The sequence below is a fragment of the Chelonoidis abingdonii genome, chromosome 1, assembly GCF_003597395.2.
Source record: "Chelonoidis abingdonii isolate Lonesome George chromosome 1, CheloAbing_2.0, whole genome shotgun sequence".
Taxonomy (NCBI): Eukaryota; Metazoa; Chordata; order Testudines; family Testudinidae; genus Chelonoidis; species Chelonoidis abingdonii.
This window is the reverse complement of record NC_133769.1, coordinates 239871671-239895075: the sequence shown is the minus strand read 5'-3', so window position 1 is coordinate 239895075 and position 23405 is coordinate 239871671.

The following is a 23405-nucleotide window of genomic DNA, read 5'->3' as shown; positions in this document are numbered from 1 at the left end:
TTTTTTCCCCTCCTGTCCTACACTGTTTGTATTGAACAAGCTTTAGTGGTGGGTGAAATAATCCTGTATAAAATTTGCAACTCTTCTCAAAGATTTTAAAGCACTTTAGACTTCATGTAAATGCTTTTACCTTCTTGCCAGTATTAATAATGAGGGAGGCAAGAGAGAATATGATAGAAGATGGTGATTGGCAGGACCTCCAGCAGCATAGCTGAAAATGTCATAGTCAAGTGTTATTATGTTAATATTATGCCATTTACACTTATAAGAAACTCTTGGTATTATCTTGTTGTCTGTCCATTTTTTTTAGTGATCTCAGTACTTCAGGTGGATGGAGTGAGAAGGAAATTATCCTGACAGCTTTCCCTAAGCCTCATGATCACACATCCAGAAAAACATCTCCCAAATGGTTGATGATTTTTTTTTGGTAAAGTGTTGAAGTTTTGATTAAATTTTGGATTACAGACAGAAAAAAGGAAAGACAATGCATGACATTTCATTATCTCTATGTTCCTGATAAAGTGAGAAGGGAGAATACTTTGGAGACTCAGGACACTTCCAAAGTACCCAAAATAGAGCATGATTACAAGGATAGTCTCTTCACATTATATATTATTAAAGGGACAGATGTATACCATGACTAATCAACAGACAAAGGAAAGACAGGCAAACAGAACAAATGACAAGGCAGGGAAACATTACACAAGCAGGACAAGGACAAGTTAAGAACACAGTGACAAGCAAATATTCAGATGGAGATTGACCACTAGGGGTTTTCAGAAGGAACCTGTCTACTCTGTATGGACTAAAGAGAATTTTTGCTACATTATGTGCAAGTACAAGGGTTTAGGCAATGATAGTTGACTTTACAGGTGTATCAAAGCAGCATGAAATGAAGAATGTTAGGTAGTCTTGGTCATTTAGTCTAATCCACATACAGTGAATGGTTGCCAAACCTGAATCAAGTTTACATGGTCAGATGAATGGGTACCTTTTCAAATCTTATAATTTCCTCTAATACAATGTTGCTCCAAGGGTTTGCAGCCAATGATGAAAATCTTTTATATATGTAGTTTGAAAGTTTCTTGGTAGTCAAAGTTAGTCTGGGGAAACATTTCTCCCTTGACTGTTTAAGTTCTCTTTGACACTCACTACAAGGTGGCGCCAAGTCAAGCTGAAGAATCAAGATCCAGATCCTGAGCAAGTATAAATTGGCACAGCTGCATTTATTACAATGGACCTCTGGTAATTTATACAGATGAGGATGTGCCCGAAGCGCATAAATAAATAAATAGATAATAAGTAGAGTAAGCAAAACTGAACATAGTGTTGAGTATGGATTTATGTCCTAGAGGAATAATTTATATTTTTCTAGGCCTTGCAATGCTGAGCTGAGCAATATTTAAGTACCTTTAAGGATCAGGGCACAGATGTCTTAATTTTCATTAAAAAGAGATCATGTAATTAACTTCAGTATTTGACTTATAAGTTTATGCCTTAACCACATAGTTGGATTCCCTTGCTCTGATACTACATTTCCTCGTAAATCTGGTTTCCTAAACCTGTTATCGTTTTTGTTGCTCTCCTCTGGACTCTCTCCAATTTGTCCACATCTTTCTGAAGGTGTGGTGCCCAAAACAGGACATAGTGCTCCAGCTGAGGCCCTACAAAATTGCTACAGGGAAGAAGGCCCTCCCTTATAACCTTTAGCCCAGATGGCTAGAACACTGTCCTGCAATGTTGAGATCCAAGTTCAAATCCCTTCTGATTAGGCAGAGGAGAGAATTGAACCAAGGACTCCCACATCCCAGGAGAATGCCCTAAGCACTGGACTAAAAATCATAAAGTAACCCTTTCTCCCTCTCATTTTCCTTTCCTCTCCCCTCCCATTCTCTCCTGGCATTTTGTGACTCAAGGCTTTTGCCTTTCTGAAAATGCCTGAAAGAGAAATGAAGCATTTTATGTTAGGCTGAAATGTTTTGTTTTGACCTGATTCAATTTTCTGCTTTTTCAATTCACTATTAAAAAAAACAAACTCTATTCATTTCAACCAAAGCCCATTTTTTATTATTCATCAAGCTCTAATCTTAACACTCTTATATCCAGATTAAAGTTAGTGAGCAGTAACTGGTACAGTGAGTCAGCGGGACTCAATCACGTCTTCTTTAGACCCACTAAATCAATGCCACTGCATCAATTGCAGAGGCACTGATTTAGCCCATAGTGAGGACAAGCCCTTATGCAGGTACTTAACCTTATACACCATGAGTGCTTCCATTGACTTTAATGGAGTTGCTCACTGGCCATAAAATTAAGTATGTGCATAATTCTTTGCAGGATCAAGTCCCTAGTCATTGTCATTTAGAGATTTCATGGACTCAAAATTGTTATTATATTCTGCTTCAGTGAACAAATGTTAGAATTACTGGGTTCTTTTGTTTTTCTCCAGAATTGGAAATTTACCATTTTAAGACAGAAAATTGCCATTCTCATTGCAAATAAATAAAAAGAAAACATAGCACCCACAAAAACAATTATGTGATGAAGTGAGCAAAATAATGCCTTTTGGTTTTTGAGAACCTGTCGAAAGGTGATTGTTATTTTATCATTTGGCAAACAATGGGTAGTTTGGCACACAATGCATCTTTGTCACATGAAATGTGTCTCACTGATGCAAGGTTCTGCCTTTGAGGTGAAGGAATAGCTGCACCAGAAATGACTCAATAACACTTATCCTGACTTGCTGATAAGCTAAAAGAAATCCCCTTCTGAGCTCTGCAGCTCTTAATTACACACTTATCCTCTAAAAATGAACACTTTAGGACAGAACCTGTTGAGTTCTTAAAACCCAGCTGAGATCATCTTAGTTATATTTTAATAGAATATGAATAAAAATATTCCTGTACAACTTGTTTATATTATAAATTAGATTGTAAAAGCATGAAAATGTATTACATGACTGTCACAGAAAATTCATGATTGGTAGATTAGATTTTTTTTTTTATTCTTTTATTCTGTTATTTTTTTACTAGGAATTTCCATTGAAGAAAACAATTTTTGAAATATGAGATTATTTTACTTCTAGTCACACTGTTGTGTCTAATAGACTATTATGTAATGTCATGCAGATGAGCACAGTTATCTAAGAGGTTTCAGGGTGGAGGAGATGAGATTAAATTCCTGTGTTTGTATAGTCTCCATCCTTGATACAATGGCAATAGATGAAACGGTCACTATTTTCTCTTTAAGAGAATTAAATATAAATATTCCCTATGACATCCCCACATATTGCTACAACTGTTCAGATCAGCATGGTGCATCCATCTACCCCAGTGCCATTTCAGATATAACTTTTTATATGTTGTCCCTAAAGGATGCAGTCCCACAGCGATAGTCTGCTTTGCTACTAATGGACAGATATAAGAATGAATTATTAATGTTGTATTTGGGAAACAATTGTAACTTCAGTGTTGACATCCTATTTATCCCTGTTGAGAAAAAATAAAGTATTTACATGTATTTTGTGTATTGAAATGATGAATTATAGCTATTAAACAAAAAATGTAATGCATGTGTTACAGTCACCTTGCGGACAAATTACCATTATGCTACTTGAGTAATACTTTATAAATCCATTTGTCACACAGGAAAAGTATCATATGCAATCTGATTCACTGTGCTTAATGTATTAAATGAAACTCACTTTGATTTTCTGCAAAGGATATAAAACAATAGCCAACTTTCATACCAGGACCAGTGACATACATTTTCTTTTTAACATCTACTTGCTGCCTCTTGTGTATTTGCAAGGAAGAACTGTGCAGGTGTGTTACATTTCATTTTAATTGGCATTAAGTGCCCTGATAGTTTCTAAGTTATCACATAAATCAAAGCAACTACCACGTTATAGTTACCAAGTCACTGATTTCTAAACTTTAAATAAATACAATGGGACATATGCTCAGCTGCTATAAATCAGTGTAGATTCATTCAATTTCAATGCAGTGACACTTCTTTAAAACAGCTGAGAATCTGGCCTAGAATATTTAGTCCCTTTATGTACAGTGACAGATCCTCAGCTGGGATATTTGGAATAGCTCCACTCAAGCCAATGGAACTGCTATACCAATTTACAGCAGCTCAGTATGTGTATTACATTCAGATTGTGGGCCACAATTGATTTTACAACAGGAAAGATAATATTTTTCAGAAGTGTCTAAGTGATTTAGGAGCTACTTTTAATAGGATTTATTGTGTCTATGGGCTAGATTTTAAAAAGAGTGTCTAGATGCCTAAAGATGCAGGTAGGTGTCTACTGGGATTTTCAAAAGAGCCTATCGGGCTGTCATTGACACATTTGAAAATCCCACCAGCCACCTACCTGCATCTTTAGGTGCGTAAATACTTCAAAAGTCTAGCCATAAGTCACCTTTGAAAAATGGGACTTAGGCTCCTAAATCATCTGTGTGCTTTAGAATATTTCACTTACAATTTTTATTTGTGGGGAATAAAACATTATTTTTCACACATGGATCATCACCCTGCCCTTCAAATGACAGCAGGCCGGTAGAGTTACATTTCATGCCCTCAAGAAAGTTGCTGGAGTTCCCTTTGAATAGTAACTATCATCTCAGCATTAAGGAATGTGAAACAGACAATGCAAGAGTAGGCTAGTTGGAATAGAACAGAATCATCTGGCAGTCCCAAGTGGGAATACAATACAATATAAAAGCAATACATAACTAACATACATACCTTTAAACAGATAGAGGTATGAAACGAAATAACCATATTATAAACAAAACCAAAGATACCTCCCTTCAAGACCATACAAAGACTCTAATCTACTCTCATTGATGTGAATGGGAACTTTGCTACTGATTTTAATGGGAGTAGAATCCCCAGGATATTAACAAGTCAAGTAAACCAAAAAAAGAGTCCTGAGGCTGTTCTTTCTTAACCTAGGCCTCTGGTAGTCCCCTGATTACAGGAAGCACAAAAGTGGTTTAAAATCACCTTTGCTTCCTTTCTTCACCCTCTTTCTGCGCCAGGTACAGGAATGTAACAATTCAAAATGGTTGCAAGAATGAATCTTCCAAGGAGAAAACTGGCACTCAGAAGTCCTGATCACATCACATAACACAAGAAGAAAGTGTGGTAATCACTCAGAATCCAGAGGGAAAAGTAATGTGAACAGAAGTGTCATATCTCTACACCCAGGGATCACTGGGGTGTACACTGCCAATGCACAAAGCTTTAGGTACACACAGTATATGGGGAGTGGACACTAAAACAGAGAGGAATGAAAATGTGGGGCAGGAACCATGAAAACAAATCCTGAAATGCTGCAATCTGAAGTTGTGGTACATCTGCTTGATTGTATGCATGAGTGTAAAATTAGTTTTATTAGTTTTTCCACTGTTCCTATATTTTGTTAGCACAAATTTGAATTGTAGATGCTGGTCCTGTTATGTAGCCAGAACTGAAGGAACAACACATGCTTTCAGTGGCTCCCGATTGTAACCACAACCACGGCAGTCAGTTGATATGGTCTACAGCCATGCAGCAGCAGTGTGTTATATCTGGTGTCAAGGGTCATATCACAGGGGCTAAAAAATATAGATCTGTCTGTTATCAGCACTCCTATGTATCACACCTTTATTGCATTTATTGTTACCTTTCACATCATTTTAAAGTTATTTTTCCTTCAAGCCCATGTGTAACCTAGTCCCTGCTTAACTTTTTGATCATGCTTCTTTTTGCTCCTAAATCGCCCATTACTCTCCCTACTTTATGATAAATCTGTTCCTTTGTGTTCTGCTCCCCTTCTTATCTGCGTACCTGGCTCCACTTCCATGACTCGGTCTATTTCTTAATTATTGATTGGCCTATTGCATGTACTAGTGAAGGTGCTCGATTCTCCTCACCAAAGGAGATCTTGACAATCTCTGCTGGGAGGGATCACAGATGTTCCCTACTGTCTTTTGCAGGATGGGTGGAAGTGCCAGCTGTTCCTGGCAGGGAGAACTTCACTAGCCTCTCAATCCCAAAATAAAGTTCTAGATATAATTGTTCTGTTTCCTTCTGTTGTGATGGGGACTGCTACCTCATTCTGGTCCCAAACTCCCCCTTCCTAATATATAAAGCAGCTGGGCTTGATTGTCTGAAGAGCTGTAGATGCCTTGAGCTCCCAGTCCCTTTTCTACTTGGCCCCTGAATCTTGACAACAGGTATGGGAGAGAGATGAATTTATGAGCGAGACATTGATTGGTGTCTTCTCATCCTGAGCCCTCTCTAGACCAAAACAAGTAGTTTATCCTTCCCATTTGTTTAGAGGGATATTCAATAGAGATGCACAAGGGATAAGGTAGGTCACCATAGCTTCAGCCCAGCTCTCCGTGCAAGACATACTATTGTGCCTACCTGCCGCATAGGTGGGATGCTTCTTTTACCCTCTCCTTCCTTTCTGCACCCACAAAGGGACCATGAAGAACTTGGCCTCCAATAGGACTACAACAGGGGTGGCCAACCTGAGCATGAAAAGGAGCCAAAATGTATCAATGTACATTGCCAAAGAGTGACAGTAATACGTCAGCAGTCCCCCATCAGCTCCCCCACCCCTGCTCCCAGCCCCCCAATCAGTACCTCCCCCTCTTTTCCTCCCCACACCTCCCGATCAGCTGTTTCGTGGTGCGCAGGAGGCTCTGGGGTGGGAGGAGGAGCAAGTGTGCTGCAGGCTGAGGGAAGGGGTGGGAAGGGGTGGAGTGGGGGCAGGTCCTGTGGCAGAGCCAGGGGTTGAGCAGCGAGCACTCCCCGGCACATTGGAAAGTTGGCACCTGTAGCTCCAGCCCCAGAGTCAGTGCCTGTACAAGGAGCCACATGTGGCTCCAGAGCTACAGGTCGGCCACTCCTGGACTACAACAATATAACTTTGTAATACTGATAGCAACACAAGGAGTTAAAAATAATGATACTTTAGTTATCAGATCTATATCAGAGTTTTTATAGAGGTATCTCAAAAGGCTTCTGGAAAAGTATATCAAGAAAATTATAGTACAGTAGCTAGCTACTCCCTTAGGTCATTGTTCTCTTTTTAGCACTACTACTGAGATCCAAATTGAAATCACAACACCAATGAGCCAGAGCCGCCATTGTGAACTCTCAACCCTTTGTTCACACCACAATGCCTTCAAGTCAGGCTCTCTCCTCAGTTTTCACTGTAATACCAACGTGTCATATGTTCTCGTCTATTTCTAAAAGTGACATGGCACAATGCTACTTTAGTGTATAGTTACAAACAATGGCAGTACTCCAATAAAGTGGCATTTTGGTATGTAAAATCAATAGCAAAATTCAAAGGGAGATTTAATCTGATTCCTCTCCTTCCCTCTCTACTACTTCCATATTACCTTATCATTTACTCTCATTCTAGTCTATACTAAAAAATAGACACCATACAGAATGCCTCTGTTCTGGGTATGTAAATGAATAGCATTATGTTGGCAACCACAGGAACCAGGGTGCAATAGGCTACAAAAGTAGAAACATTCTTCACCACTTTTGACAAATGCCGCATGTCAGATACAGGGTTTTAATTCTGGACATTTTAGAGATGAGATGAGCCACTAAATTCACATCTGCATTTTGTTTGGATTCTAACTCTTCTCAACATACTCAATAAAGTTGTTTGGATTCTTTGTTTTTATTAGAAATGAATCATAAACAAAACCGTTTCACAAACTCAATTACAATAATTTTAAGTAGGAAACTTGAATGTCTCTAAAGTCCTACAGCTTATCAAAAACTAAAAGATGATTTCAATGTGTAAAATGCCAATTAGAAAAAGTGCATACAGTTAAGTCGTGGTAAAATATAATTATGTAGGAATTCTTTACATTCAATAACCACAGCACAGTAGATGTTCACAGCTTCATGAATAACAAAAACCCAGCAGGTGAGGCAAATGGGTCTTTACTGCCTTATAGGCACTATTAAGTTAATTTTGTTTAAGTAGAAAGCTAATATGTTATTTTTTAAAAATAGGTAGATGGCATTTTTTTCTGTTACTAAGAAAACTGATTCAAAGAGATCTTTAATGAACAATATCATTCATATGATTTTAATATTTTGGCTGAGATTTTCAAAAATTGACAATTCTGTGCTCATGATAGAAAAGAAATAAAATGATGAAACTGCTAGAAATATGCAGCTGGCTTCATAACAGATACTTTCTTCACCCATTTAGAAAACATTATGTTTGAAATGTTATTAGATATTAACAAAATAAGAATTCAGCCATTCTTCACTGGGTCTTTCTTAAAAGATAAAAGAAAGGATAGGATAAGATAAGGAAAAGGCAAGTAGTAGGTACATGAAAGTAATTGAAAAATCTTTCTTTACACGTTTGAGGTTTTTTTGGTTTCTCTGTGCTCTGAAGATTAGACCCACAGATACATTGCTAAGTGAGTTAAAGACAGGTGCACTTTGAATTCAGGTGGATCTCTCAACCCCCTTACCTTAATACTTACAACTCTGCCCTGCCCTACACCAACTTGAATACCTACCCTCTTCACTGCATATCTAGTTTCTGCTGATATATTTACAAGCTGTGGATCCTCATGAGCACAGATTAGCAGCTCAAAATGAAGTGACATATGTCCATGTATCTGCTTCAGAAACAGGAAGATGCATCAGATACCCTACAAGAGTACCCTCAGGGCTGCAAGATCCAGTCCTGTTCTTCCTCCTTTTCTAAGGTGTTGGCAAACTTTTCTCTATATAAGCTACTGATCCTTCACTCCCAGACTTTCCTTGCACAGGTACAACAAATTTCTCTCTTATAATTTAAAATAACAGTGATTAGTCGTAACAGCCTTTCCATCTCAATCCCATGTCTCCATCTTTCTCCCCAACTTTCTTCTCTTTTCCTTCTGCTTCTCTCTCCATTGATTCTCCACATTTCCTGAAACCTTCTTGACATCAAATCCCTTATGAAAACCATCCATTTTCTTCTCTTTTCCTTCTTCTACTCTTTCATTGCCTCCCTAGTCTTGCTGCCTACACTACCATCCTTGTCACCAACTCTTTTTTCACTTGGACGTTCTTCTGCTCTCTAAAATCAGCCACTACCTTCATTTTTCTTGGTCTTGGCTCTCTTTGATTCTCTAACCTTCCTCTCCACTGCAAAATACTTTAGAAAGTAGCTTTCAAATTGTGAGGGAGCTTCTAAACTACAATATATTGGATTTATTTTTCCACTTGAATTTCAGACTATCCATAGGGCAGACACCATCCTTCATGCAATGACCATCTCCTCTTTTCTGTTGCTGACAGATTCTTCCTTCTCTTTCTAGTTCTTGACTCTTTGTGCAGCCTTTGACACTGGATATTCCACTTTCCTGAAGCACTTCCATAGCTATGCACACATCTCAGGTCCCCTTCTGCCATTATATGGCTCTGGCAATCCCTGACTCGCATTACACTATATATATATATATATATATATAGTGGGGAAGGTGACTGAAGAAATAGCTATAGCCCATATTCACAGGTGCACCTAGGATAACCAGATAGCAAGTGTGAAGAAACAGGACAGGGGGTGGGGGATAATAGGAGCCTAGATAAGAAAAAGACTCAAAAATGAGGACTGTCCCTGTTGTGACAAAGTTCCTCCTCTACCTTGGTGGGTCCTGTGCTTATTGGCAGATTTGTTCACCTCAGTGATCTTCCCCACAGTCTGGGTCAACTCCTCCTGTGTCTGATCAGGAGTTGGAAGGGTTTGTGGGGGGGGGGACCAAGGCCCACCCACTACTCCAGGTCTCCAGCTCAAGAACACTGTGACTTGCACTGTCATAGTGACCTCTATACAGCTCACAACAGCTAACAACTCCTGGGCTACTGGATCCCATGGCCATCCCAAACACCTTCTTATCCTCACGCAGACCTACCTCTCTGGTGTCCGATAAATGCTTGTCCGTCGCTCAATCCCACGCAGTACATCTGTCACTGCTACAGCTTCTTGCCCTCTTTCTCACCACTCCTCACACCGTCCTCTCCTCTGGCTCCCCCCGCCTGACTGGCAGTAGCGTCCTTTTAATAAACCCAGGGTCCTGTAGCTGGTTCGATTTGGCTGCAGTGTTCTACATCAGCTGTCTGCCTTAAGCATGGGTTCTAGCAAGTTACCTGATTTACTCGTGAGATGCAGCACCCCTGCTCTGGTCCCTCAGAGAACGAGAACCCTGCTTCTACCTGCGGGATGAGCTCAGCATCACCTTTCGACCGCCCGCTATACGGAGGAAGGAGGAGAGGGCTGCATGCTGCGGCCTGGTTCTCCTGCTGCCTTGGCTACCTACGGGCCCCCTAGCTGCTGGTTGCTGCTGTTCCAGGCTACCTGCTGTTCCTGCTCCTGCTGTGCCAGAGGTCTGCGCTTGATATGACACGACACACGCACCGCCTCTCTAGCTATTGCGTCCAGTGGCGTGGCTATAGGTTTCCCCGCACCGTTCTCTGTTACTCCACCTACAGCCCTTAAGGAGGAGGAGGGGCTGCTGGCGCTTCCACCAGAGAGGGGGGGAGTGAGGGACCGCGGCTCTTTGTGAGAGCCTGTTTGAGCGGGTCCCTCTTGTGCCATGACACCAGACCACCACGCCAACTGGAGCTGCTGGGGCTCTGTAGGCAGCTATGCTGGGAGTCGTGTGGAGCCGAGAGGAGGATGGAAGACGAGGAGGAGGGAGAGACCGTCCAGCTGCTGAGACCGTGTGAAAGACCACTGAGTGGGGGAGGTATTCCTGACTGAGTCCTCTGTATTCCGACCTGTTGCTGACTTAGATGGTGGGTGTTATAGCTGTGTCTGTGGGGCACACCCGGGGGGGGCGATGAGCCTGCCCGCTGAGCATCGTGTTCGCCTTGTTGCCCACCACCACGATCGTATGACCCCTGTCCGAACGCACCATCCCGCTGGCTGGTTTTCCTGATTCGCTTGGGACTCTGGCCTACTGATTGAGCGACTGCTGACCACCGCGCCCACTGTGCCATCGTTTGGCGTGCAGCAGCAGCAGCCTATAATTGAAGCTTGCAGCAAGTGCCTGTGGGTGCAAACCACCTGTCCCCCTCCCCCTGGACATGGACCTTCTTTTTGTCTGCCCACCTATTCGCTCTGCGGCCTGCTAGTTCTGCCCAGCCCTGCAGTTATCCCGCGTAGTCCCTCGTGACCACTTCGCCAGCTCGCACTTCCCCCCACCGGTCGGCTCCCATCCTGATATGGTGCCCCTCCTCTCGAGGCGCGCCACACACACCATCCGATGCGCTTGTGCCGCTTCCCAGTTTGAAGATCTCCCATTGTCACTGCCTCCCGCCCTCCTGACCCATTGTCCCCCACTGATCCCCAGCATGCAAACTGGAGGAGGCCAGGAGAACCCCCTCTGCGTCCAGTCTCTGTTCCCCCCACCCCTAGTGTCCTTGGTTTCCCGCAGGCCTCCTACCCTCATTCGGCGCGCTCCTCGCCTCGCCTGCAGCCTAAGCGGAGGGTTCGCCTCGCCTTATCTCCCCTCCCCTCGTGTAGTGTCCCCTCCCACCTCGTCTAGCGGGGATGCGCGGGGGCAGACCCGTGATGGCCATGCTCTTCTGTCACCTGCCCCTGGTACAGGCCCTAGCCTCCACCAACCCACGCTGCGCGATTACACCTACCTCCGCCCTCTGGGCATGGCAGCGGGGATACCGGGAGACTCCACGGGCACGTCCCCCCCCTCCGATTCGGGGGAGACCCCCAGCTGTGGAAGGGCGGGGGAAAGAAGGTAGGGCCCAGTAAAAAGCCAGCCTCCATGCGGGATACTGCCAACCGACTGCACTGCGCGCGCTCCTGTCGCGCATCCTCACCGCATTCCCCTCACAGCACCTGCGTGTCCCTTCCCCGCCCCCAGGGCGCGCGGCGCGCGCCGCGCTCCTCCCGACCACGGCTTCACACACCATCACACGGACCGGGGACTCTTGTCCCACCTGACAGCGAAGCCAGCCAGTTGCGGCTCCGGTGCCACCCGCCCCAGTGGAGCCACTACGTCAGGCATATGGCGAGGTATGGGCGCCCATGCCCGATCGGGCAGCCTCCAAAAGTGACGGGAAGGTGTCTCTTCGTCGCATCGGAGGGCCGACGGAAGCGTTAGAGAGGCGGCCTAGCGTTTGAGAGGGTGTTACTCCTGCAGACCGTTGGAAGATGGGGTCCGCTTGGTCCTGACGTCCGTCCCTCCTTCCTGCCCAATGCAACCCCTGTTGCCCGCCCTTACTGCCGCTGGGCGCCCATCTCCTCATCAGCCCTCTCCCCTGGCTGCACGGCCCCGCCTCCGTCATGTCCTCGTTCCGCCGGCAAGTGCAGCTTCAACTGGCCGTCCGGCGGCGCGTGGCGGGGAGGCGCTCGAGGGGTCTTTCTGGTCCTAACCAGACATCACGGGGGGCCGGTCTACGCCCGGTCTGGCCCGGGCGACGGGCACATCCGAGGGATTGCCCTTGGCCAGCACGGAGGAGCGTCCGGGACCCTAGAAGGCCTGGCAAAGAGGGGGGGGGGGGCGGGGGGGGGGGGGGGGGGGGGGGGAGGGGAGAAGGGGGGGGGAGGGAGGGGGGGAGAGGGGGGGGGGGGGGAGGGGGGAAAAGGTCCTCCGGCCCTGTCCTATCAACCGGTACCTTAGCTGCCCGCACCCGAAGCTGCCCCACTCACCTTCCTTCTCGGGTCAGCAAAAGGGAGTGCGCAGGGATACGTCAGGAGCGTGGGACTGTTAGCCAGCCCCGGATGATGCCATGGAGGGCTGGTCTTTAGTGCAGGGGAAGCGGGGCAAGCGGAAGGCTCGAGCCTCCGTTACATCCCTTCAGATTTCGGAGGCCCCCCGGAAGAGCAGGAAGGGGGGCGCCCGATGACGAGCCTTCCGCCTTGCCCCCTGATGACTCTCCCACTTCTGTGGTGCCGGCTGGGGACATCGTGGCAGCACCGGAGGGTAACGCCGCCCCCTCCTCCGGGGTCCCTTCCCGTGGAAGCCCCCAAGGGAGCCTCTCTCGCCCCCTTCCCACTCAACGCCTCTGCGAGTGCCGAGGTGGGTGTCACCTCGGGTGCTAGCGAGGAGGGCCTGGGGTGGTGGAGGGTGATCTCCCTCCATCTTTGAGGAGATCGAGGCCCTGGGTCTGACCCCAGTCACGCAGGGGGAGGACGACCCTCTGCCAGCGGCCTCGATCTGGGCGACCTCACCCCGGTCCCCCTGTCCCGAGTTCCTTCCCCTGACCGCTGCTTCTGCTCCCACCTCTGAGGGTCCCCTGGATTCTCCATCGACCCGGCTGCGGGTGGCACCCTGTTGCTGTGGCCGCCGAGCCCATTGGTGGCGACGGCCAGTGCCCCGCTGCCGGACCGGTTCCCAGGGGGTGTCCTTCTTGGGTGGAGGACCCGCCCTCCTTTCCTAGGCGGGGACCCCATTGACCAAACATCTATCTCTGATGCCGAGGCTGCCCACACGTGCCACTGCTGGCTGAGCCCGGCATCATTAGGGGTCCCCTTCCCACTCCCAGATCCCTGAGCCTGGCCAGAAGGAGCCACCGTCCAGTGGCTCACCTATAGGGGGCTCAGGATCCCGTGCTCTGCCCCCTTCCCCAGATTCTCTCCCTGATCCCCGCCCTACTCCTGTTAGCCCTGTCCTTGTCCCCCCCACCTCCTGTGATGCCAGTGCCGCCCCTGGGAATGCCCCCAGGGTGCGGCTCCGCTAGTTTTTCCTTTCCCGACCCACCAGGGGCTGCTGTTCTCCTTCCGCCACCCTTTGTTGAACCGGGGAGCGGGGCGGGTGCGTGCGTCGGCCCATCGGACGCCACGTCGGGGGTCTGCCCCTGCCTGCCGCCTCGGTGGGGCCACGGGGCTGTGACGGGGGCCCCACTGGGGGACAGTCATCGATCAGTGACCCGCCCCCCATGCGCTGAGGGAGGAGCTGCGGGAGTTCCTCGAGGACGTCCGTGGCTCCCGTAACAAAGTCCAGCTTGCGCTCCAGCGATGGGGGATTTCCATCAGGTCCTCCGGCCGCGAGGGCCCTCATGGGGGAGGGTAAGGGAGGGCAAGAGGACCGGAAGCAGGCCGCCGCGGGCCTACCAGCGGGTCCGCCTCTTCCGTGACTCTTTAGTCACACTATGGGGGTAGGTCACGGATTGCTGCGCGGCCTGCCGGAGGCTGTGGGCGTGTCTGCTGGCGAGGATCCCCCCCAGCCCTCCTCATGGCACCGATCATCTTTGCCACGTTAAACATCTGCACCCGGGGCTGTAGGATGGGTCTCCGCAGGAACCAGGTGCTCTCCTACCTCCGGGAGGGGGGTACTCTGTGATTTTCCTGCAGGAGACCCATACGGATCCGGCCGCTGAAGCTAGCTGGCGGCTGGAGTGGGGGAACGAGGCTACTTTAGCCACTTCTCGGTTTGCGCGGCTGGGGTGGCGACCCTTTTCTCCCCGACCTACGGCCCGAGGTGCTGGGGTCGCTGAGGCTGTGCCGGGCCGCTGCTGCACCTCCGGGTCCGCATGGAGGGGCTTGTGGTTAATCTCGTCAATGTTTATGCCCCGACATCGGGCCCGGAGAGGTTGCGTTTTTATCAGCAGGCGTCCGCCTTCCTCGGCTCCCTGGATCCTCGTGAGTGCCTGGTCCTGGGAGGGGACTTTAACACCACCCTCGAGGAACGGGACCGCTCGGGACCGAGCAGTGCCGGCCGCCGCGGACGTCCTCCGGGAGATGTGTCGAACGCCACTCCCTGGTGGACGTTCTGGCGCGACCACCACCCGGACGACGTTCGACGTTCACCTTCGTCCGGGTGGAGGCCCATCGGTCGTGCCACTCCCGGCTGGACCGCATTTATCTGTCACGTTTCCACCTTTTCGGGCCCACTCCTCCGGCGTTCGGCCGGCCCCCTTTTCGGATCACCATCTTGCCACCGTGACAGCCTCTCTCTGCGCGGAGAGGCCGGGGCCGGCCTATTGGCACTTTAATAATAGTTTGCTGGAGGATGCGGGCTTCGTGGCGTCCTTCCGGGAGTTCTGGCTGGCCTGGCGAGGGGCAGGCGGCGCGCCTTTTCCTCGGCGCGGCGGTGGTGGGATCTGGGGAAGGTGCGCGCCCGGCTCTTCTGCCGTGACTACACCCGGGGCCAGCCAGGGCGGAGGGATGCGGCCATAGAGCAGCTGGAGCGGGAGGTCTTGGAGCTGGAGAGGCGTCTGGCCGCCAGCCCCGAGGATCCATCCCTCTGCGGAGCGTGCCGGGAGAAGCGGGAGGAGCTCCGAGCCCTCGAGACCATCGGGCCCGGGGTGCTTTTGTTCGATCCCGCATCCACCTCCTTCGGGAGATGGACCGCGGCTCCCGCTTCTTCTTCTATGCCCTGGAGAAAAGGAGGGGGCCAAGAAACACGTCACCTGCCTCCTGGCGGAGGACGGCACCCCCCTCACGGACCCGCGGAGATGTGCGGGAGGGCCAGGGCCTTCTACGCGGCCCTTTCTCCCCGGATCCGACCGATCCTAACGCTTGCAGAGTGCTCTGGGACGGGCTCCCGACGGTCGCACGGGCGAACCGGACCGGCTAGAGCTGCCTCTCACTCTGGCCGAGTTCTCGGAAGCCCTCCGTCGCATGCCCACCAATAAATCTCCGGGCATGGACGGGCTGACCGTGGAGTTCTACCGCGTGTTCTGGGACGTTCTCGGCCCAGACCTGGTCACCGTCTGGGCCGGAGTCTTTGCAGAGCGGGGTCCTCCCTCTCTCGTGCAGGCGAGCCGTGCTCGCCTTATTGCCGAAGAGGGGGGACCTCCGCGACTTACGGAATTGGCGTCCCATCTCGCTCCTCAGCACGGACTACAAAATCATTGCAAAGGCCATCTCGCTGCGGCTAGGGTCCGTGCTGGCGGACGTGGTCCATCCAGACCAGACCTACACCGTCCCGGGCCGCACTATCTTTTGATAACTTGTATCTGGTCCGGGACCTTCTGGAATTAGGTGTAGGGATGGTCTGTCGTTCGCCCTCTTTTGTCCTGGATCAGGAGAAGCGTTCGACAGGATGGGATCACGGGTATCTCCTGGGTACTCTGCGAGCGTTCGGCTTCGGACCCCGTTTGTGGGTTTTCTCCAGGTGCTGTACGCTTCTGCGGAGTGTCTGGTCAGGCTCAACTGGACCCTGACCGAGCCGGTCAGCTTCGGGCGGGGAGTGCGGCAGGGGTGCCCCCTCTCGGGCCAGCTGTACGCCCTGGCGATCGAGCCCTTCCTCTGTCTCCTCCGCAGAGGTTGACGGGTTGGTGCTTCGGGAGCCGGAGCTGCGGCTGGTCCTGTCGGCGTACGCTGACGATGTGCTCCTCGTGGTCCAGGACCCGGGCGACTTGGCGCGGGTGGAGGCTTGCCAGGCTGTGTACTCGGCGGCCTCCTCCGCCCGGGTTAACTGGGTCAAGAGCTCTGGCCTGGTGGTCGGGGACGGGTGGCAGGCGAGCTCCCTCCCACCCGCGCTTCAGGCCATCCGGTGGAGCGGGGTCCGCTGCTCTATCTCGGCGTTTACCTTTCTGCCACGCATCCGTCTCCGCCGGAGAACTGGCACGGTTTGGAGGGCAGGGTGACAGAGTGGCTCCGGAAATGGACAGGACTACTCCGGTGCCTCTCCCTTTGGGGGAGGGCACGGGTGCTTAATCAACTGGTCCTGTCCATGCTCTGGTACCGGCTCAACACCCTGGTCCCGGCCCTGGATTTCCTGGCCAACCTCCGGAAGGTGATTCTGGAGTTCTTTTGGCCAGGGATGCACTGGGTCTCTGCAGGGGTCCTCCACCTGCCCCTGGAGGAGGGGGGGCAAGGCCTGAAGTGCCTGCGCACTCAGGTCCATGTCTTCCGCCTCCATGCCTTGCAGAGGCTCCTGTATGATGCAGGTAGACCGGCATGGAGCGTATTAGCGCACGGCTTCCTCCACTGCTTCTGAGGTCTCCGATACGACCGGCACTCTTTTACCTCCATCCGAGAGGTCTTCCGCGAGACCTCTCCGGGCTGCCGGTCTTCTACCAAGACCTCCTCCGGACCTGGAAGCTCTTTTCAACGACCAGATCCGTGGCAGCCACAGTGGGGGTTGATCTTCTCGCAGAGCCCCTTTTACACAACCTCCAGCTTCGTGTGCAGGTGTCGGAGTCCCCTGCGGTGCACCAGAGGCTGGTCTTAGCGGGAGTCACCAGGGTCGGACACCTCCTGGACTACGACCAGGGAGACTGGCTGGATCCCCTGAGGCTCGCTCATCGCATGGGGCTCTCCAGCCCTCATACTCCCCGGTGCGTACTTCAGGAGGTGAAGGCCACTTTACAGCGCACTGCTAGAGCCTACCTCGACCGAGAGGGCATGCCCCACCCATCCTCCACCCCTGGCCCTGTGGACATTTTTATCGGGCCCCTACCCCATGGATGCAATCAGACCTCCTGCCCTTTCACTGCGAGCCAACTGCTCGATCTTCAGCCGGTTCTGTTCCAGACCGTGCCAAGGAAACATCTGTACACGCTCGTGCTCCACACTCTTCACTACCTCACCCTCGCGTCCCGCCCTGATACCAAATGACGGGACCTCCTGCTACCTCTCGAGGGTGAGAAGCACCGGTGGGCCAGCTTATACTCTACCCTGGTATCAACCTCCTCTTGGCCCTGGCCAAACTAGCCATCTATAAAACCAGGAAAATGAGGTTGGCTGATGGGATTTCCTGTGACTGTGGGGCCTATTTTTGCTCCTCTGTCTGTTCATGCATCCGGGCAGAGTTCCTCTAGGCGGCATCCACTGGCTCCCTTTATGCCTTCGAGGAGCAGTGGGCGTTGTCCGGGGTTCTCTGCTCAGTGTCCCCATTAGGTTCCCTTTGTTTAGCCCTATCACCTCACTCCTGATCCTGTTTTTTCATTAGTTGTCCCACGAAATCATTTGATGTCACAGACCTGTGGATCCTCCCCTTAGGATGGGAGGAGGTCCTTTAGAAATGGGCAGGCTTCGCCCACCCACCTCCTGGATGCCAATAGGACCAGACTCCTGTACCCCACTGGTCTGGGTCTCTGTCACACTATAAAATCGGACATCTGGTCACCCTAGGTGTACCTGTTAGTATCACATTGTTTGAAGGTGCACACATCTCTCATTTAAGTGTGACAATAGTGTTTCTTGGTGGGTGTTAGCTGTCATGAAAACAAATTTCCATAGTAGGAGGTTTGCTGCTCTCAGATATCAAGAAACCTTAAAATTTGAAAAAGAAGATACTGATGTATTTACTACCTTGTGGAAAGAAGTTTGGGTTAAATTTTCATGTGCTTGGCATCCACCACTGAGATCAGATTTTCAGAAAAGTTCATCTATTATTTAGTACCTATCTAAAAGATAGAGTGTCAAGGTGTCCCGAACCAATAGTTCCCAATGTGACACTTTTGGTCAGATTTCAAGAATTGCTCAGTAGCAGCCAACATGCCAAGATTTTTTGAAAATCTGGCAACTTATTTTGGTGTCTAAATGGGAGGTGAGCTCATTTGAGAATTTGGCCCCAAAATAAATATTAAATTGTGTCTCCTTTTAGTACAGGTTGGGAAAGTGGAAGAACCTGGTGCTTCCTATCAATCATTTCTAGCCTAGACTGTAATGCTTAATATGAAGATGTGAAATAGAAGGAGAGCTGGGTGAAATTTTTTGGACAAAACATTTTTTCACCAAAAAAATGTCCAGAGGGGTCAACCAGAACACTGAGAAATTGTGTCAAATTAGCCAAAATTTTTATTATTCCTCTCCTTCCCATAATGTGTTGTTTCATTTACACATTTTCAAAACATTTTGATTTTTCAATCAAAATGACTTTTTGTTTTGAATTTTAATTTAATTGAATTTTAATAAGGTAGAAAACGCAAAAGAAATGAAGCAAAATGTTTTGTTCTACCTGAAACAAAAAGAAAGGACTTTTTTTCCCTGAAAAATTAAAAAAAAATAGTTTTGGGTTGACCTCAAACAATTTTTCAATATTTTGGTTCTGTCACCAAATCAAAAAAAAAATTAGTTATTTGCACAGCTCTAGTATTACCTAGAAACAAGAATGAAGGTAGAATTTGCACCGAAGAACATGTAATCAGAATCTGATCCAAAGCCCACTGAAGCCAAAGAGAGTATTTCCATCAGTTTCAATGGGTTTTGGATAAGAGTCTCACTGATAAGGGTCTTCCCTCTCTTCTGAGATCCAGTTTATCCTTAGATCAGCTGCTACAGTAGTTGGAACTGGCACTTTTATATTTCTCTCTAATTTTAGACATTTAGCGTACACAGTTTAACTCTGGAGTAATGAACTGGTCAATGAATTACAGAAGAAGCTATTAAAAAGGCAATACTGGATAGCACACATATTATCTATTGTAAATACATGTAGAAACTGCAGTAATCGTAGACAATACTTTGGGACCATTGGCAAATGCTGTGTTTTTGTTAGTGACCATTGTACTCCAGATTGGCACTGGAGAACTAGAGGATAGACTTTGACCCTTCAGGAAAAGACAAGGGCTGATATATTATTGTTGTTTCATTTTGGTTCAGAAAGATTTAAAGTGTGCATGCAAGTGCCAAACAACTGGTGTACAGTTCATTTGTTACAGTTTGTGTTATTTTAGTTTTGGCTAGAGACAAAGTAAACTAAAATTGAGGAGTTGGCAAGACAACCTTACAACAGAAGTCACACCATCTTCATTAACAGGGCATCAGCAGATGTTCTCCCCACCAAAAAACAAATAGCCTTTTTTGAAGGGGCACAGCAACAGCAGTGACATGCTACCTTACTGCACTGGGGCACAGGGACCACTGTTATTTCTGAATCCTTCAGTAAAGTTGTAATCAACCACGGTTTTGAAGCTGGTAGTTGTAAATACAAATGGTTTCATTCACTGTGAATGACATGTGATGGATTTAGATTTTTTTTCCTACTTGTGAATGATTAACTAAAAAAGAAAGATTTCTATTTGTTATAAACCAGGGTTTCTCAAACCAGGTCACCGCTTCTGTAGGGAAAGTCCCTAGTGGGCCAGGTTGGTGTGTTTATCTTCCCCATCTGCCTCCACTTCCAGCTGCTCCTATTGGCCCAGAGTAGCAATCCGCAGCCAACGGGAGCTGCGATCGGCCGGACCTGCGGACGGGGCAGGCAAACACAGCGGTCCAGCACGGCCTGCCAGGGGCTTTCCTTACACAAGTGGGGACCCCTGTTTGAGAAAACCCTGTTACAAACCAAATAATCTCAGCAGACAAATTTCTTTGTCTATTTGTTTTCACTAATTAGGATGCATGAGTAGTCACTTATTTTTTCTATTTTTTTCTATTTGTTTCTTATCACCAATATGATAACCGATATTTTTACAAACTTGAAAATAGAGGATGTCAAATATCAAATTGGGAATAACAATAGTGAAAAACTCTATGTGCACACAAACATCCATGTTCACATTCCAACGTGTGTATTTATATGACAAACATTCCCAAATACTACTGTGAATTTTTTTTTTTTACTAATATTTACTATTTCATGTATTGTGTGTTGATTAATGACATGAGAGGACTTATTTCTAAAACTAAACTCTTTATTATGAGAACTATCTACAGAGGTGCTGCAACTTCAGCACGCAAACCAGATGTGCACACAGACTGGCTTCCTAGTGCGTCCACCAAACTCTTCCCCCCTGCAACTAGTGTTCCTTCCTTTAAGTTCCAGGAAGATTCACAAACAGAAAACAAAAAAGGGCATAGACAGCTGATCCAAAACATCATTCAGAATAAAATGAAAGTTCTCAACACAATGTTTGCAGTAATACAACCAACCCTAGTTCCCAGGTTTATTGTAACTAAGGTTCCAATAAATTGCCATAAAAAATTGCATGGCATAATTGCCATAAAAATTTAGAAGATACAAGCAATATCTTACTACCATGTAAGCGTCACGTCTTTAAAATCCTTCATTCCTTACATCTCTTGTTGCATGCTTTAAAGAAAAAGAATATGTTCTTGAAATTAGATATATCTTGGTAAATTATTTGCTGTTGAAAGAGGAGCCAACAATGCAAAATGACTATTAGAGCTGTGTAATGCTTAATTGTTTTGATTTACAAGGATTAGTCTGTATATTTGCTTGTTTTAGCTTCATACTTTTCTCCCGCTAAGGTTTGTTTCAATTTTAAATTTCAACATTAAATTATAACTCTGTTGAATAAATTATAGATGATTTCATTTCAAAATGGGAAACAATGAGTTTTGATGCGTAACCATAAACTATTCCACCATGACTAAGACTGGGCTCAGGTTCTCTGAAAAGGTTTGTGAACAAACATTTCAGGCTAGATTCTGATACCCTTATTCGCACTGAGTGATACCTGATTCCACGTGTGGTCCCACTGATTTCAGTCATTAAGTAATCAATATGAGTAAGGGGGATCAAAATCTGGCTCTTGGGAAACTTTACCTGAGTTTCAGGTTTATAATGAAACCTAAAGTCAGAGGAGATTTGTTCAGGTTAGAGAGTTTGATGTGAACATTTCACTCCCCACTAGCTACTCTTTCATGTGTAACACATTTTTATGAAGTTTTTAATATTTGGAGTCATCTGTGTCATTTTTACTCAGTCCATGCTCAGGCACAAATTTCTATTTAAGCTAATTTGGCTATGGATATTTTTCTTATAGTGTATTACAATAGGAAAAATCACAGTGAAAATATACCATCAGTTGCCAGCAGCACTGCTGAGTAATCTCTTTCTAGAGAAGAAAATCTCTTTTATTAAATGTCAGCCGTCAAAAATGCTTCCAACATGAATGAAAACCCTGATGCAAATAACATACGATCTGTCCATTCTGTTTGTAAGTTGTAACTGTTTGTAACCTTGAGGCACATGGACAGCTGATGGTATGAATTTGAAGGATGTGTGAGCTGGGACAACTGTCAACTGGTGATGGAAGCTAAAGACACAGAAATGAAATGAGAAAAAGAGTAACCCTATGGTTTGTGTCTTGGTAGAAAACATTTGAGTGACCTTTACTAAATTACCTGCTATGATTTCTTTGAGCCAATTATTTTAAAACGTTGCATGGCTTGAAAGAAACATTGCACAATAGGCTGAAACCTATGGAACATGCACATTTTTGACTGAATGAGCCACCTATTGATATCTCCTTTGCCTATTTCTGGCCTCTCTGTCTCACTGATGAAAATGGAGTCCCCTGTCCAAATGGCAAAATGCTCCCTGGTCCCTTGCTTGTGAAAAGTTCACAATTCCATTTTCAGCTGAAGAAACGCTGATTTCTTCTTCCTTTATTGACAAGGATACAGCTTTCCCACTCTTCCACATGACAAATCTAGAATCAGTTCAACACTTTGCTATGAAAAACCTCAGATCTCCCACATGGACCTTCCCCCAAATTGCCTACTTCTAAGCATAAGAATCCCTGCCACCACACCCCGGACAGAGCCATGTGAAAAACTGAATTTTCAGTACTGTGGATGAAGCAAAAACTACTGAAAAAAAATGTTTCAAGCCAAACAAAATGTTTCATTTGACCCTAAATTAAATGTTTCATTTTGTTTTCTGAGGTTTTTTTTTTAACCATTTAAAAAATTAAAATTACAGTAAAATTTGAAATGAAAAGGTATTTCAAGTTGAAGTTGTATTCAGAAAATGTCAACAAAAAATATTCTGATTCTTTCTGACTTTTTCTTAAAAAAAAACAAACAATTCAATGAATATAATCTAAATTTTCAAAATGTTTTGGTTGACTGAAATTTTGCCCAGCCCCACTCCTGGATTGTCATTTTTTTTCTGTCTCTCTCTTTCAAACATGCATGTGTGAGACCTGTCAAACCCATTCCCCCAATAACAACCCATAGCCACTGCTCCCAGCTTCCAGAACATTCCTACCTCTGCCAAGGCTTAGAGCCCTATTATATATACATTCTCATTTAAATATAAACAGAAGAACATTAATTAATGCTACATTAAGTGTGAGCATTCAGTTGCCCCAGTTTTTTAATTTATTTGCATTACACGTACTGCACCATATTCTGATAGCCTTCCTTCCACTGAGTAGCTACTCACTCCATGCACAGTTCCACTGAAATCAATTGACTCATAGAGAAAGGTATTAATTTATGTGGTTGAGGATATAAAAATCTGGCTCATAGTGATTTCAGCTCAGGCCTGAAGAAGAAATTGAGCCCTAGTTCAGTCTCTGATTGTTTTAGATGCAGTTTTGTTGCCTTTTCAAATCATGTCACCTCTGCTTTTCCCAGCTGTGTAGGACAGCTAATATTACTCATTTGCCTTCTATGCAGGCTTGTTGTTAACATTAATTTATAATTACAAAAAGCTCTGTACATAGAAAGTGTTGTCATAAGCAGTAAGCCAAAATACTATATA